The following is a 17,992-nucleotide window of genomic DNA, read 5'->3' on the forward strand; positions in this document are numbered from 1 at the left end:
TTCTATTTATTACATGGGCGACACTAAGATTTACACACATATATTTATAGATGTGGGAATATCCTGAACCCCGTGCTTCTGAACACAGACACCATCACTGTTAGCCAACATATAATACACATATACATACATACATACATACATACATAAGTAAATATCATTCACTCAAGTGATTGCCTTTGATTTAAAAAATTCTGTCTCCATTTTAGTAGCACAGAAAAGATACTTGACCATCTGCATGTAATTTGTAGCTGAAACCACCCTTTTGTGTAGACAAGTTGGCTGTTCTATGGTGTCAATAGAAACCAGATATAGTTGGACTTAGATCATCAGCCGTTTTGCCCTGGAAACTACTAGGTCAGTGGGTCATAGAAGAGAGAGGGTGGGTGGTGCAGCAGGATCCTCAAAGCAGCAACTGAAAGGTCTAGGGACTGTGGTCTTCCTAAGACGCTGAGAAATCGCACCATAACCTCATAAGCTCCAGGCCAGCTAGAAAGTGGATTAATGAAGGTTAAGCAGCCTGGGTCTGCAGGTGAACTTCTCTTTTTTGTAAAGGAGAAAAAGCCAAGTGGAGATGTAATTTCAGCAGAGATGGCAAAAGAGGGCAGAGAAAGGAGTGTTTAGAGAATAAACGGAATTGACAAATATATTCCCTTAATAAACACTCAGAAAAACCATTTTGAATGCCAGCTTCCACCATGATATATTTAAAAGTTTATTAAACAAGTAATAACTATTTGTTTCTTTTAAAAGTTACAGATTTTTAAGCTTTTTTGCTCTTCTTAACAAAACACAGAATGCCCCTCCCCCAATAAATACACTGCACTGAATTCATATGATTGCAATTTCCCCAGCACATAGACCAGAAATGCCAAGTGGCCTCACGTGTTGTTTTTCTGAAAAAGAAAATGGAATTGTCCCTTTAACAAATACAATTGGTAAGTTGAAAACAATGAAAAGAAAAATACATCCAACTGAAAAAAACATTAGATCCTAAACACTGAGCTTTATCTACTTTAATAACATAAATGCTAGTTTATCTAGATGGGTGTTACCACCTAGTATTACAGTAATTCTGAATAATGCAAACACAAGTTATAATTACCTGGAATGTTAACTGTTTTTACTAAGACGGTCGCAAAGTTTTTTTTGTTGTTTACTTGCTTGCTTTTGTAACTGGAGATCTAGATTACAATTTTCAAGGGCTCTGTGGACCAACCCTCTGATGCAAAGCTAGGGTCTTTAATTAGGATAAACTGGGAGGTCCTTTTGTATGCTAAAGTTAGGACTCCACTGCTCATAAAAGTTAGAAGCTTCTGTATCAACATTTGCAGGTTTTCTCCCCCCAGAATTTCTTTCATTTCTCTTTAACAACAAAAAAAGAAAAGGAATATATTCCTGAGGGAATTTGCAATTGTTCCCCCAGACAAAGCCAGTCATCATCTTAAGTGAAGCAGTGACTGCGGCAGAGACAAACTGGCAATTACTGGGTTTTAATTCCTGAACTTGAAATTAAAATGAGAAATATTTCCTTTCAGGGTCTTTAAAAGAAAACTCACTGGTGTGAAACTTGGGCAGGGGTCTTTGGCTGTGCCAGCCAGGCTCTCCAGGAGAGCAGGTACTGACAGAGGGAAGGGGTGGGAAAGGGGAGGGAAGCCGGCTGGGCAGGGAAGTCATCTGACCCAGGCCGACCTGACAAAGGCTTTGTCGGGACCAGGGGCGCTCAGGGCACCGCCTGTACAGTTAAGTAGTCCTCTGTCTGGTGGAAACATCTGGGCCCTGTGCACCGCCCGCCTCACTCCCTGCTGGAGCGGCTGGGGAAGGGGCTCTCAGCCTCCGCGCTGCTCCGTGCAGGGCGCATGGGAGCACCGCCGCGGCCTCCGGTGCCCCGCTAGCCGAGGGGAGCCTTTGCTTTCCCTCCCAAACCCCTCAAACCTCCCTTGTTTCCCTGAGCCTCACCTCCTCCCTATCCCTAGGAAAAGTCTAGGTTTTTCTCACTTCGTTAGGCAGAGCACTTCAGTATGATAAAAATAACTTTTCTTTTTTAGTGGGAGGAGTCATCTTTTCGATTCAAAGAGGCCTACCTGGTATCTTCCCTGGATATAAATATAAAATATTAAGCTACTCCCTTAGTAGGAGAAAATAGTTGTGTCAATTCTTGTTCTAAGTAGCACTTTCCCCTTTTTATTATACACACGAACAACTAGGGATGCTGGGAGCGGAGGGACATTTGGAAGCAAAAGCTGAGACTTTTACTGCCTTGCATGCCCGTTTGACTTCACACCTTCTAAGCTCGCCTTTGGGGCTTAATGGTTCATGTACATCAGAGACTGGTTTAGGGTGGCTTAGACTGGTAGAAGCTGAGGAGTTACTTTCTTAACTATTCATGACTAAACAGAATGTTAGGGAATCAAACAACACCCTTTGCCTACAGTTGACGTTTGATAAATGTCGCTTTTGCTATTTAATTGGTAATTAATTCTGTTGAGAGCAGGAACTTTACTACATAAACTCAGAAGTACAAAAATATCATATTCTTGATTTGTTTAAAACCAAATGGGACCCCTATGTCTTTCCCATGTTGAAATTCTGGAGCTTTATTGATATGTATTATTTTGAAGCCTGCCTTTTTTGTAGGATAGATTCCTAAAAGTAGGAATTTTAGGTCAAAAGGCCAGTGTATTTTGAATTTGAACATATAGTTCTGTGTACTATCCCACAACCAGAAGTATGAGAATGACTGATCATCCACACCCTCACCAGCCTGGAAGTTATCAATCTTTTCAACTTTTGCCAAGCAGATGGGCAAAAATTCAATTTTGTTATTATTTTAATTTGCATGTCCCTGCCTACTGGCAACTGCACTTCCTTTGATCCACTGGGTCATCTGTCTTCTTATTGATTTCCAAAAAGCCTTATGTAAGTAAGGGCTCTTAACTCTTTTTGTGTATGTGTATGCCGCAAATACATATATACTTAATTTATCACTTGCCTTTTGACTGCCTGTGGGCTAACAAAGACACAGACCCCTACCCCTTACCTCATATTTCAATGGGGGCATCAGATGAAAGACAGATAATGATAATACAACTTGATAAGGTTGTACATCTCAATAAATGCCTGAGGGGGCACTTCTAATATCTGCAGCAGGCAAAATTTGTTTTCACATTAGTATTACTTTTCAATTGGTAATGAAAACAATGTAACTCCATTGAAGGCCACTGGCATACATTTATCATGAAGTCAGGCAAAAAGATCGCTACTGTTAGATTTTGCCAGAGCTTGACCACTCTTAACCTTATTCAACTTCTAACACTTCTCACATGTCCCCTCTCAACCTATCACTCCCAAATTCCATTCTTCCTCAGAGTGTTTCTGTCCACCCTTCTATTTTCATAGGAATGGTATTTGTCAGTTTGTGATAGAGATTTTTTTATACATCTCCAGTGAGTGTTAGACTCTTAATATACACCTTAAAGCCATCTGAGGAGCATTAGTTTCTTCAAATAGCTGACTATGCAAAAAGAAGTTTCAGGGCTTCCCTGGTGGCGCAGTGGTTAAGAATCCGCCTGCCAATGCAGGGGACACGGGTTCGAGCCCTGGTCCGGGAAGATACCACATGCCGCGGAGCAACTAAGCCCATGCGCCACAACTACTGAGCCTGTGCTCTAGAGCTTGTGAGCCACAACTACTGAGCCCACGTGCTGCAACTAGTGAAGCCCACGTGCCTAGAGCTGTGCTCCACAACAAGAGAAGCCCGTGCACCACAACGAAGAGTAGCCCCCTGCGCACAACAAGGAAGACCCAACGCAGCCAGAAATAAATTAAAAATAAAATAAATTAATTAAAAAAAAATAGAAGTTTCAGACTATATATTTTAAAATAGGAGAGCCCATTTTCCTGTATAGTATTAACTTATTTAACATATTTTGATTGCTTACCGCCTGTATACTAGGCACTGTTTTAAAAACTGTGGTAATAATATTACATCTACATGTTCATGGGACGTATGCTGAGGGAGAGAGAGACATTAAATCAGTATAAACATAAGTTTATAATGTCAGATACATACTATAAAGAAAAAATAAGATAGCACAAGAGAGTGTTATGGGTTGAATTGTGTCCCGCCAAAAGATGTTGAAGTCCTAGTACCTGTGAATGTGACCTTATTTGGAAATAGGATCTTTGCAGATGATCAAGTCAAGATGAGGTCGTTGGAGTAGGTCTTAATCCAATATGACTGGTGTCCATAAAAAGGGGAAATTAGGATACAGTCAGTGACAGACATTGACACAGGGAGAATGCCATGTGAAGATGAAGGCCGAGATCTGGACGATGCTTCTATAAACCAAGGAACGCCAGTGATTGCCAGCAAACCACCAGAATCTAGGAACAAGGCATAGAACAGATTCTCCCTCACAGCCTTCAGAACAAACCAACTCTGCCAACACCTTAATTTCAGACTTCCAGCCTCCAGAACTGTGAAACAATAAATTTCTGTTGAATCAGCCACCCAACTTGTGGTACTTTGTTATGGAACCCCTAGGAACCTAGGACAGAGAGGGAAAGTAAGATTTTTAGATGGGGTCATGAGGGAAGTTCACATATGAACAGAGAACTGGGAGAAGCATGTACCAGGCAGAGGGAACCTCAAGTGCAAATACCCTCTGGTGGGAGCATGCTTGGCAGGTATAAGGATCACCAAGGTCAGGATTCTTGATGCACAGTAAGCAAAGGGGGGGAAAGTGGGAGGAGAAAAGGTCAGACCATGTACGGACTGACTGGCCATGTGTGGACAGTTGACTTTTTCTCTGGGTAAGATGAGAAGCCATTGGAGGACTATAGGCAGAGAAATGACATCATTGTTGTCACAAGTAGCATATTTAGTTTCTGTTAAGTAGAAAACAAGGTCCAAGTTCCTAATTTATGGTTTCAGTTATGTATCTGTATTAGCCAGTACTCTTGGAGTTGTAATTAACAGAGGTTCAACTCAAACTAAACTAAGCAAGGGAGGGAACTTATTAGATCACATAACCAAAAAACCCATGAGTGGTTGAGGCAGAGCTGGGGATCAACCCCTATCATCAAAAATCTGTTTCATTTTCTCCTTCTTTCAGTTCTGCCTTCCTCTATGTTGATTTTACTTGCAGATAGGTTTTTATTGTTATGTGGCAAAAGAACCCCTAGCAGCTCTAGACTTTCATGCTTCTTAGTATTGGAAATCCCAATTTATATATAGTCCTACAGTAAGCAATGGTGATTTCTAGAGAGAGCTTTTTGATTGACTGGCTTGGATCACATGTCCACCTCTTTGGCAAGGGAGCTGACCCACAGGTTGAATGATATGGTGGGTGAGGAGCGTTTACCAACAGAAAGAATTATGTCAGGGCCACCATGCTACGCAGCTTCAGAACTCTAATTCATCTTATAGTGTATGTGAACGGGACCTCTTGGAGTTGGGGAGTGCACAACTCAGGAGAGGCCATAGATGGTGGTCCTTGGCTCTGTAACCTAAAGAAGGGAGAAAGGAAGCTGTGTGGGCAAAACCAGCAGGTATACCCTAGTACATCTAATTATAACTTTAAGAAAGGACTTATTTTTTTAAAGACTATTTATGGCAAGGTCTTCGCTGGGCTTTTCCCTTCCTGGAACAAAATATGACTCATAAAATGCAAATCTACAGTAGATATCTAAATACATTTATTTTAACTTATCTAGGGGCATACTCAACTTAAGGAATGTCAATAATCCACCTTTGATAACAGCAGTATAAATCGAGTTATAATTCATGAATTCAATGGCTCTTCCTTTCTAAGAACTTTGTGCATTCATTTATTACATGACTATTGGTTGGGCCCCTACTATGGACAGGCACTGTGTTAGGAATTGCAAATATAGTGGGGAACCAAACAAACCTGGTTCCTGTGCTCATGGGTGAGATGGACATTGGACAATGAACACATATATAAATATATACTTTATATTGTGATAAGTATGAAAAAGGAAAAGAACTGGGTTCTATCAGAGAGACCTGACAGGAGGTGGGGGGTTAATTTAGATTAGGATCAGGGATTTATCTGAGGTTGTGACATTGAAGCAGAATGCTGAAGGATGAATAGGAATTAGCCAGATGAAGAGTGGGAGAGGCAGGGAGAGTATTCCAGGCAGCGGGAATGGCATGTGTGAAGGCCTTAAAGAGTTTGGGTATCACCAGACATCCCTGGCCAGCCCCAGGGACATTATCCCAGACACTTACATTTCCATTGTTTGTTGCTTTCCATAATATTTCTTTTCTTTTTTTTAAAGTCTTTATTGAATTTGTTACAATATTGCTTCTGTTTTATGTTTCGGTTTTATGGCTGTGAAGCATGTGGAATCTTAGCTCCCCAACCAGGGATTGAACCTGCACCCTGGAAGGCAAAGGCGAAGTCTTAACCACTGCACCACCAGGGAAGTCCCCATTATATTTCAAATTAAATAAATCACACACACTCCCTTTTCATCATTACATGGTAGAATGAATATTTAGATTTCCCCCTCTGATTATTATTTGCATATATTAGTGTATTAAAATATGAAGATCACAAAGTGACAAAAAGTGATCAGAAGGTAGAATTTATTAAAGGATGATTGTAATTATTTCATGCTGACAATATGTTTTCAAGTGGTGTTTCATAGTAATTTAACATTTTAGTTTCTATAACTTTGTGGTAGGAAAGAAGATGATAAGATTTAGAAAGGGGACTTCCCTGGTGGCGCAGTGGTTGAGAATCCACCTGCCAATGCAGGGGACATGGGTTTGAGCCCTGGTCCAGGAGGGTCCCACATGCCGTGGAGCAACTGAGCCCATGCGCCACGACTACTGAGCCTGTGCACCTAGAGCCCATGCTCCGCAACAAGAGAAGCCACTGCAATGAGAAGCCCACGCACCGCGATGAAGAGTAGCCCCTGCTCGCAGCAACTAGAGAAAGCTCGCACGCAGCAACGAAGACTCAATGCAGCCAAAAAAAAAAGAGGTTTAGAAAGAGCTGAGGACACCAGGTATATACAGGAGTTTGGTATTTAAAGGTAATTCTCTGAAGTTCCCTCCTGGCATCTGCTAAGTGAAGGACAGAAACCTGGGTACTAACCACTGGTGAAGAGGTAAAACTTGGACGTTGTGGTCTAGGCCCTTGATTAATCAGACTCCCAAAGGAAAACAGATGGCACACTCAGAAGAGGCTAATTTGGGATGTTTTATATACAAAGGGACTGTTTTCAACGGTGTGTGTGTGCAGGCATCTGGCGCTTCTTAATGAGCCCATAATACCCAGGCCCAAAGAGATGTTTCCTGGACCCAAGAGACAGACACACAGAGAGAGAGAGAGATAGAGACAGAGACACAGAGTCATGTAGCGCTGCCACTCTATATGAAAGGAGCAGTGACCTTTATTTGAGAAACACAGCCAGCTGGAGGCAACTTTATAGGAAGGAAACAAAGGGATTAAGCAACCTGACCTCCTTCTCCTTCTTCCCTTCCTTTGACTTCTAGCTGAACCCAACCAGAAAGCAGAGTCATGAGCAGCCACTAATGTGGTCCATACAGGGTCAATATTCCAGGCAGAGAGTAGGATGGAGAAGAGGAAGAGTAGACCTGTTTGGCCTGAAGGAGCAAACAGAGATATTTTGCCATAGTTCTCAACAGGCTTTCTACCAACCCCCAGGTATATAGCTAGCCAATACCATGCTGCCTAGATCCATCCAGTTCTTGTTGACTATATTTCATAGTTCATAGAGGCTGGATAAGTATTAAAAAATACCAGAAGTGCTTATCTGCTGATTCCTAGGATACCCTGCAAACTGGACAAGTAGTGTCAACTCCTGCTTTTCTAGGTTTAGAGTTATTTGCTGCTTTTTTTTTAATAGCTAGCCAGTCAACTCCTAAAAATGTACAGTCCAATAGACTTCTGCAATCATGTACTCTTGGAACAATTCCCTAATTAAGTGATGAGATCTTTGAAGAAAGGCATTTTTATCATACTGCTACCACCTTCATTACTCATCCTGGTTTTTAAATATTACAGAAAATTTCAAATATGAAAAATATTATGGAGAATAAGATAATGTATACTCATGTCTACCACCCTAATTTAGAAAATGTTAATATTTTGATGTTTGTTTCAGAATTTGTTAATAAAACACCACAGAGTGGAAGGCTTCTTGTCCCTTATTACCTCCATTCATTCGTTAATGCCTTCATTCATTAACTTTCATTTAAAAAAGACATATTGAGCAACTACTTACTCTACTATAAATCCAAGGAGTAAAAACAAATAAGATCGAGACTTGTTTCCTTTCCTGAAGGTGCTCCCAATCTAGTAGTGTGGGAGCAGATAAGAAAACACCTGGGAAGAATGTGTGTGGAAATGGGAAAGAAGGAATGTAGATCCCAGATACCGGGATAAAAACACATGGGTAAAGATGCTCATTAAATACAAATTGTATTGAACTGATCTTGGAACAGTTGTGGGTGGCAACCCAATGTGGGTGCCAAAAGAGAGAAGAAGAAGAGAAGAAACAGGAAGAGATGAAGAAAGAGGAAAAGAAGAAAAATAAATGACATCATAAGCTCTTGGGGTACTAACTATTTCCCCCTACCTATCCATGGCATTGTTCACAAATACGCCATTCCCCCCAGGGCACTTGATTTAGGGGCTGTGGCTGAGGAAGGTATTTGCAATTTCTGGTACAAAACTGAAACTCCATTCTTTTCTCTCCCATATTGGAACGACATTATCATAGGGAAAACCTGGAATCATCTCTAATATATATGAAAAGCAAACTATTTTCAAACTTTGAATTTTTAATTCTGATTCAGAACAACTTGTGCAGAGGCAACTCACCATGACCACATGACAACCATGACAGGTCATGTCTGCGTCTTGTGCAGGGGCCACCACCTATCTTCCTTCTTCACAGACACAATTTTGTGGAGTATTTAGCAGTGTTATCCCCAGAATGGTTGACGGTATATTTGTGGTAGGTGGGTGAGAACGCAGAGAGAAACAAACAAACAAACTAAAGAATCAGCAGCTTCTGCATTGAAAAATTGGCACTATAAGGCCACAGTGGAAACTGAAGAGTAAAATGGATAAAACTGCAATTGCACTAACACGGTGACCACTTTGCCTCCTATTTCTTTTCTGTTTTGTGTTTTGTTTTTTTGTTTTGGCCACGCCACTTGGCATGTGAGACCTTAGTTCCCTGACCAGGGATTGAACCCGTGACCCGTGCAGTGGAAGTGTGGAGTCTTAACCACTGGACCTCTAGGGAAGTCCCTCCTCTTACTGTTTCTGATAGAAATGTATGATAGACAACTTTTTAGCAAATGAGAAACTCACCACCAATTAAGTGTTTGACTTTGGCCAACTTTATTACAATTTCTAGTGCCTAGTCCATAGTAAGCATATAGCCAGCATTAAAATGCTCAGAGAAAAACATCAGTAGATAACTTTCTTGCAGGACTAAAACTGTATAGTTGTATATTTAAAAAAATAGTAATTGAGGATAAGTACACTACACTGAAAAGCATGATGCATTCAAGTTCTTCTTACTCGTAATTGACAATAAGTTCTCCAAAATCAGGTCACTGGTTGACTATTAAATGAGTAGTGGAAACTTTTCACAAGGGGAACTATTCCTTTCAAGCTTGAATTTCTTCACATTCTGCCATTCTCAAAGTGGCTGGTTTCCTCTTCCAATAAGGAAGAGTGCAAGCCTATACAGCATCTTGGTGCAAATTAGGAGATGCCCCCCTCGGGGCTCATGCAGCCCTGCCAACTTGTGCCTCTGTGTGAGAGGAAGGCTCCCCTCACTCTTGGCAGCCCCAGACCACCATACACCAGCCCCACTCACCCCCACTCCCAGGCATGTTTGTGCAGTGCACAAACTGCACAACCAGGTGCCTTGATGCCAGTGCCAAAAAAACATGGCACTGGCATCAGAACAATACACTGAACACCTCCCAATGCTGGGCACTCAGCCAGGTACTGGAAATAAAAAGAGGAATAAAACAGAGTCTACTTTTGGAGACTGGGAAGAGGGCCATGTAAACAGATTACCACAATAAGACCTAGTAAAGTGATCAAAGAGAAACACACAGAGATTGCTGTTGAATCACAAATGAAAGAACCACTCATTTCTCTTGGATGTGGCTGCAGTCAGGGAAAACTCAGAAAGGAAGAGGCATTTGAATTGGGGTTCAATGTGTGATGAGTGGACATTTATGAGGTGGGAAAGGGTATTGGGACTTTTGGTGATAAGGACGAGCTCGAGGGTTTCTTCTGGTACCCACAAACTCAATAAAGCTTCAGTTGCAGCTTTATCCCTTTGATCTAGGTCTTGGGTCCCACCATTTTTGTTGGATTTGTCTATGTCTCTTTTTGCCTTTGAAGTGATCCAGACAAGCTCAGCAGTGGGGCTTGTATAAACAGAGTAATAAATAGTGTTCATTTGCCAGGACTGTCCCCCTGCATAGCTCTCTCTCGGGCACCTGAGGAGGCAGGAGGTGACTGGTCAAAGGCAGGGGATTTGGGAGCGTGGCCAAATGGCCTCCTTGAAGATACAGCACGCAAGGACATTCCAGGAAGAGGGAGCAGCATAACCCCACAGTATTTTGTTTGCCAGATGGAAATATTAGTGACAAACTCTTAATTTGCCTGCAGGTGTGACCTTTGGTTATGCAATAGAATTGTGGATTAGCTAGAATGTAATTTTTGAAAGCCCTAGACTGCTGTTTCCCTAGAAGGATCAATTAGTTTTGCCCAGAAAAGCTGTTCCAAGACCACAGATGACATTTCTAACTCTAGTAAACCTTTTCCCTTGTTAGTACATGCTACTGGTTGCTAGAAAACACAGCTCCACACAAGCCACTGTCACTCTCAGAGAAGCAGCTCTCTGTGTGTCCTTTTGGCAGGAAGTCAGGGATGTCTTTTCTGGGTCATTAAGGGAGAGCAGTCATACACAGGCATCAGACTGATTGTATTGGGGCGCAAGGGTCAGAGGCAATGAACTTTCTTTCTTCCCCTAGAACTTTATTTCTTCCTCTGACATTGTCATGATGTTCTGAAATGACGGTGTTCTCTGAACCTGTTTGTGGAGTTCAAGGCAGACGAGAAGCTTCACTGGGCACTGTTCTGTACAATAGCAACACCAACAATAAACCCGCTGACGCCGTTTTTACTGATTAGTTCCAGACTAGCTATTCCAGGCCACACACTCATAAACCAAGTTCTCCTTTGATGACCCTAATGTTGAAATAAAAGATGGCGGTGAGTTATACAGCACCAGCTCTCAGGAACTGCCCGAGGGCCCTCACTGCAACAATCTGATAACCGCAGAAAGCACTGAGGAGTGCCTCCCAGACTGTGTTGTGATCCTCTGGTGCCCAAAACACTCCTTCTGAAGCTCCCACTGACTGGGGAATAGAAAACGTTAGCCCACGTCAGCACCTAGAAAGAAGTCATCAAAGAGAATGCGTGACAAACTCAAGATCACTTTGTAAACATAAAAAGAAGATTCCTACAAAGTAGGCAGGCACATTAAAACATGGCAGGTCCAAGAGGGCAGCCACAGAGAGCTGAGGGGTGTGTCAGTCCATATTTAAGGAAGCTGCTAAAGGGGATCACATGTTGACGAATATCGTTGGGAAAGTATCATATACCAAGATACCCTTAATCACCCCATAAAGACTTCACATTCTTTAGCTCAGGATTGTGAAAAAATACCCCCATTCCACCAGTTGTTTATGCTAAAAATCTAGGCCATCATTTATTTCTCTCTTTTCTTCATTACCTCCTCCCATTGATCAGTCTGTAAGTCAACCTCCAAATTACGTATTGATCTGTCCACCTCTTTTTATCTCTGTGCCACAATCCCAGTCCAAGCCACAATAATCTCATGCCCAGACAACCTCAGGAGCCCACCTACTGGTTTCTCCGTAGTCGCTCTGCCTCCCCTCCACCTCTGACTTCTGTATGGGAATGTCTTTCTAAGTATAAACAAATGGTTCTGTATTATTTAATTTATTCAGTGAATATATGCAACTTTTTTTTTTTTTGGCTGCGCCACGTGGCATGTGGGATCTTAGCTCCCCAACCAGGGATCGACCCCACACCCCCTGCATTTGAAGCATGGAGTCTTAACCACTGGAGTGCCAGGGAAGTCCTATACAACTTTTAAAATTAAAAAATTACATACAATAAAACATGCTATAAACAACTAAAAGTAAACAAACTGGAAAAGTATTTGACAAAAATATGATAAACACTTAAAATAGATTTGATAGACATAATATGTATAAGCTTATACGCTCGAAAAGAAAAACATTAAGACCATCAGCATTAAAATGCATAAGGAAAGTTGTACTTTGAAATAAAACTTTGATTTTTAACCAAAAAATGGGTAATGATGTTAATATTAAATCACTGAAAATTAAATACAAATAGGTAGCAAACAAAAAATTTTCTATCTCACTAATAATCAGATAAGTGAAAATTAAAAGTGAGATGACACTTTTTGCCTATAAGAGTAGCAAGACTTTTTTAAAAATTTAATAAATCTATCATTTTCATCCACAGTTTGTAGGAGTATATAATTTCTTTGGTAAGGATTTTGGCAATGACAGATATCTCAAAAGCCCACATTTTATTTCTAGGAATTTATCATAAGGCAATAATCACAGCTATGGGAAAAGATTCAACTAAATATAATGGCTTATCTAAGAATGACTTATAAAACAAAAATTGGAGAAAATATAAGTTAGCTACAAATTTAACATAATTCCAATAAATATACCTTCAGAAATTTTTTAGTAGAAAAAACTGATCCAAAAAGTCAAATGAAAAAATAAACAAGAATGGCCAGGAAAACTCTGGGAAGGGATAAGAGCAATGAGAACTAATAGTACCAGATACATATGGGAACATATGTTAGGCCATCAATGGTTAAAAGAGTGTGGCACTAGAATGTTAATAGAGAGACAAATGGAAGAGTATAGACAAAAAACACATACATGACTTTACTCTGTGAAAAAGGAAGCATCTCAAATCAAAGGAGGAAAAGGTGGGCTACTGAATAAATGATGGTAAGACAACTAGATAGATATAAAGAAAAAAGTTGGATCCATGCCTTTGTAACATTACTCCCTCCAAAATAAATACATATACATACACACACACACACATATATATAAATTGGACCTGTAGAAGCCCTATAGAAGGAACCAAAGTACTAGAAGAAAACAAGGGAGAAAAATTATTTTAAAAAATTTAGAATCAGGAAGGCCTTTCTGATGATGACATAAAAGAAGCCATAAAAGTAAATATTGATAAGTTTGACTATATAAAAATATATTACAAAATTTCTACATGGCAAGATTCCACAAGAAAAACCAAAACCAAAAACAAACTGGAAAAAAGCTGTGATCTACCATCTTAATCATTTTTAAGCATACAGTTCTGTAGCATTAAGTACACTCACATTGTTGTGTAACCTTCGCCACCATCCATCTCCAGAATCCTTTTCATTTTGCAAAACAAACTCTGTACCCATTAAACAGTAATGCCCCAGTCCTCCCTCTGCATTCTACTTCCTATCTCTATGAATTTGACTACTCCAGGTACCTTATATAAGAGGAATCATGTAGTATGTGTCCTTTTGTGACTGACTTATTTTGCTTAACATAATGTCCTCAAGATTCATCCATGTTGTAGCATGTGTCAGAATTTCCTTCCTTCCTTTTTAAGGCGGAATAACATTCCATTGTATGTGTATACCACGTTTTTAATCCATTCATCAGTCAGTGAACATGTGGGTTGCTTGGCAATTTTGAAAAATGCTGCTCTGACTGTGGGTGTACAAATATCTCTTCAAGTCCTTACTTGTATATATATATATTTTTTATAGGAATGCAGATGTTGGTCCTCAAGAGAGAAGTAATTTGTCTCTCTCTTTTTTTTGAAATTTATTTATTTTATTTTTGGCTGCGTTGGGTCTTCGCTGCTGTGTGCAGGCTTTCTCTAGTTGCGGCGAGCAGGGGCTACTCTTCCTGTGGTGCACGGGCTTCCCATCGCTGTGGCTGCTCTTGTAGTGGAGTACGGGGTCTAGGCACGCGGGCTTCAGTAGTTGTGGCTCGGCTTTAGAGCGCAGGCTCAGTAGTTGTGGCGCACGGGCTTAGTTGCTCCGCAGCATGTGGGATCTTCTCAGACCAGGGCTCAAACCTGTGTCCCCTGCATTGGCAGGCGGATTCTTAACCACTGCGCCACCAGGGAAGCCCACTTGTATATTTTTATATTTAAAATATTTTGCACCATGGAAATTGCATTAGTACTCAACTGCAGTATAACAAACCACCCCAAAACTGGATGACTTATAACAACAATGATTTATTAATTCTCCTGGTTCTGTGGGTTGGCTGGGTTGTTCTTCTGCTTGTTTACCTGGCCTCAGTCATGTGGTGGAATTCGACTGGGAGATCTGGTGGGCACAAAGGTCCAAATGGACTTCATTCATATGTCTGGCAGTTGGTCTTGGCTCTTGCCTGGTTTTCTTCCACGTGACCTCTTCTCTTCTAGTAGGTTAAATCAGTTTCCTTAATGGCAGACTCGGAGAAGTGTTTAAGAGGGGAAAGCAGAGGATGCAAGGTTTCTGAAGTGCAGGCTCTGGAACCTGCACAACGTCACTTCTGTTATCTTCCATTGGTCAAAGCAAATGTCAAAGACAGCTCATATTCTAGGGGTGGGAAACAGACTCTACCTCTTGATGAGAGTAGCTGCAAAAAATCTGTGGTCATATTTAATCTACCACAGGAATATATTACCTATTCAAACATATGAAATAAAAATATTTATAAATAAATCTTAATGATATGGGAAAATTCATGTTATAATATTTTAAAAAACAGAGGGCAAACTTGTATGTGAATTAACAATTTATATCTGTAACACCACTGTCTCCTGGCTTCCCTGCTGCCTCCTTGACTACTCTATTTTCAGTCTTTTTTTCCTGTCTCCACTAGAGATAATGGCTCAATTCAAAATGGCTTAAATAGTAAGGAATATGGATTATTTCACAGAACAAAAAGTGCTGAGGAAGGGCAGCTCTGGTGGTTGAAAATGCATCTACTCACTAATGTCAGCAGGGACCTAGAGCCATGTCAGCATTTCAGCTTGATCCTCAGACTAGTCTTGCTGCAGGATGGTTGCTTCAGTTACAGGTGTCTCATTCAGAAATCCAGAGGAAGAAGAGGTATTATTTTGAAAAACTGTAAACATTTTGAAAAGTTGAGAGTGGTGCAATGACTTCCCATATACCCTCCACCTAGATTCAGCAACTGATAACATTTTGCCACATGCCACAATTGCTTAATCTCTCTTCTTCACTCTGTGATTGATATGTGTATACATATTTATATTTTGTTTCCTGTATCATTTGAAAATAAGTTGCAGATATCACAACACTCTACCCTTATATAATTCAGCCTATATTTCCTGTAGATGTCTCCTGTAGAACCACAATATCCCACTGAGGAAAAATTAGTAATCCCCTAACATCTACTTAATGTCCAGTCCCAAGTTCAAATTTCCTCAGTTATCCCTAAAATGTGTTTTATAGCTTATCTTTTTCAAGCCAGAATCCAATCAAGTTTCAAACATTGCACTTGGTTTATATTTCTTTGGTCCTTTTTAATTTAGAACATTCTCCCAGTTTGTTGTCTCACTGAGATTTTCTTTTGAATTATTCTGATATGTTTCCCCACGGTATCATTTATCTTGTTCCTCTTGTCTTTGTATTCCTTATAAACTTCAAAATTAGATTTAGAAGCTTAATTAGATTTATGTTAAATCTTTTTGGCAAGAGTGTTTCATAAGTAGTATATTGTACCTTATGTCTCCTTTTAGTAGTGAGGCTTTTTTCTCAGAAACCCCATAGTGGACTTTTCCATAAGTGTCCTTGGCCAGAGCGGGGAAACATGCACAGTCCTGGACCAGTCACTGGTGATGCAAGTCGAAACACTATGCTTAGGCTCATTAGCTCATTGGATGTTCCTCTGTGGACTGAGGATGGTACCCGGCTCCTCCGATAAATGCACAAAGAGGGTTCTGCCAGGTGGAAGAAGCAGACAGTATCTTTTTCCTGACCCCTTCTGTGTTCTGCTGGTGCCATCTTCACCACATGTCTGATATCCACCCACTTTTCTCCATCTCCACTACGGCACCTGTCCAAGTCACCAACAGCTCTGGCCCAGTTTGCAGCCATGAACTCCTAACCCATCTCCCTGCTTCAAATCTCTTCTCCAAACAGTCATCAGAGTTGTCTTTTAAAATCTAAGTCCCATTATGTCAAACCCCTGCTTTAATTCCTTAAGTGGCTTCCCAGGGCACTTGATAAAATCCTCCAATTTCAATCTAGCTTACAAAACGTCCCATCACCATCGGAGAACTCTCCAGTCTCAGATGGTCCACCCTCCTGCACACTCAGTAAGCGCCAGCTACACAGGCTTCCACTCTGTTCTTTGAGTGTGCTGAACCCTTTACTGATTCAGGACTTCTGTACATGCAGTTCCCTCTTGTGAGACACTACCCCACCCTCACCCCCTTTGCCTGGCAGTATTATACAGCAGTTGTTACAGGCTCAATTATGTCCCCCTGCAAATTCATATGTTGAAGTCCTAACCTCCAGTACCACAGAATACGACTGTTATTTAGAGAGAGCATCTTGAACGAGGTAATTCAAGGTAAAATGAGATCATTAGGGTGAGTCCTAATCTAATATGACTGGCACACTCATAAAAGATGAGATGAGGGCACAGACACACCCAGAGGGAAGACCATGTGAAGATACAGGAAGAAGGCAGCCATCTACAAGCCAAGGAGAGAGGCCTCAGAAGAAATCATCTCTGCTAACACTGTGATCTTGGACCTCTAGACTCCAGAATTGTGAGAAAATAAATTTCTGTTGTTTAAGCCACCCATCTGTGGTATTTTGCTAGGCAGCCCTAGCAAACTAACACAGTAGTTAAGCAGGTGAGTACTGGAGCAGCCTTCCTAGGTGAAAATCCTGCCTCTGCCAATTACTAGCAAATTATTTAAACTTTTCATGCCTTAGTTTCCCTTTCTGTAAAATGGGGATGATAACAATAGTACCAATAGGGTGACAACCATCCAGTTTGCCCCAGACCAGGGGGTTTCCTAGGATGCAGGACTTTCAGTGCTAAAACCAGAACAGTCACCCTAAACTGAATATGGCTGTTGTGAGACTGAATGAATATCTAGAAGAATGCCTAGTACACGGTAAGCACCCACTAAGTAACAGGTATTGTTACTATTACTATCAATTTTATTTCAGATCTCAGCTTAACTGTCACTTTCTCAGAGATACTTTTCCTGACCCCATAATCTGGATTAGGACTCCCTGTTAAACTCTTTCATAGTAACTGGTTCTTTCTTGTTAGTGGTTCCCCAATATCCATTCCTCTCATTTTCAATAATAATAGGGTCCTTGATTTCTAACTGGGCACATGGCGGCCTGGAAGACTATTTCCAGCTTCCACCGTAGTAAACTAAATTCTGACCAATGGGATATGAGCAGATGCGATACGTGCAAATTCAGGGTTGTGCCCTTAAAGCAGAGGGTTCTTAACTCAAGGAAGCTGTGCACAGAATTCACAGGGGTCTGTGACCTTGAATAGGAAAAAAAAAAAAACGACATCTGATTTTACTAACTGCTAACTAAAATTTAGCATTGGCTTCAGTTATGAATATAGGCAACAAAGCACAAAAGTATTGGGAGTAACTGTGATCTTGTCACCAAATGAAATCACAAATAGTTTTTCAATATTGTTTATGTTCATCACTACTATGAAACTTGAAATTAGACTCACTGCTAAATCTTATTATTTAACGCTTAAAGAAGCACATATATGCCATGGCACAAAAATGATTAAGGAGCTCCT

This window comes from Balaenoptera physalus (genome assembly GCF_965194825.1).
Source record: "Balaenoptera physalus genome assembly, chromosome: 17".
NCBI lineage: Eukaryota > Metazoa > Chordata > Mammalia > Artiodactyla > Balaenopteridae > Balaenoptera > Balaenoptera physalus.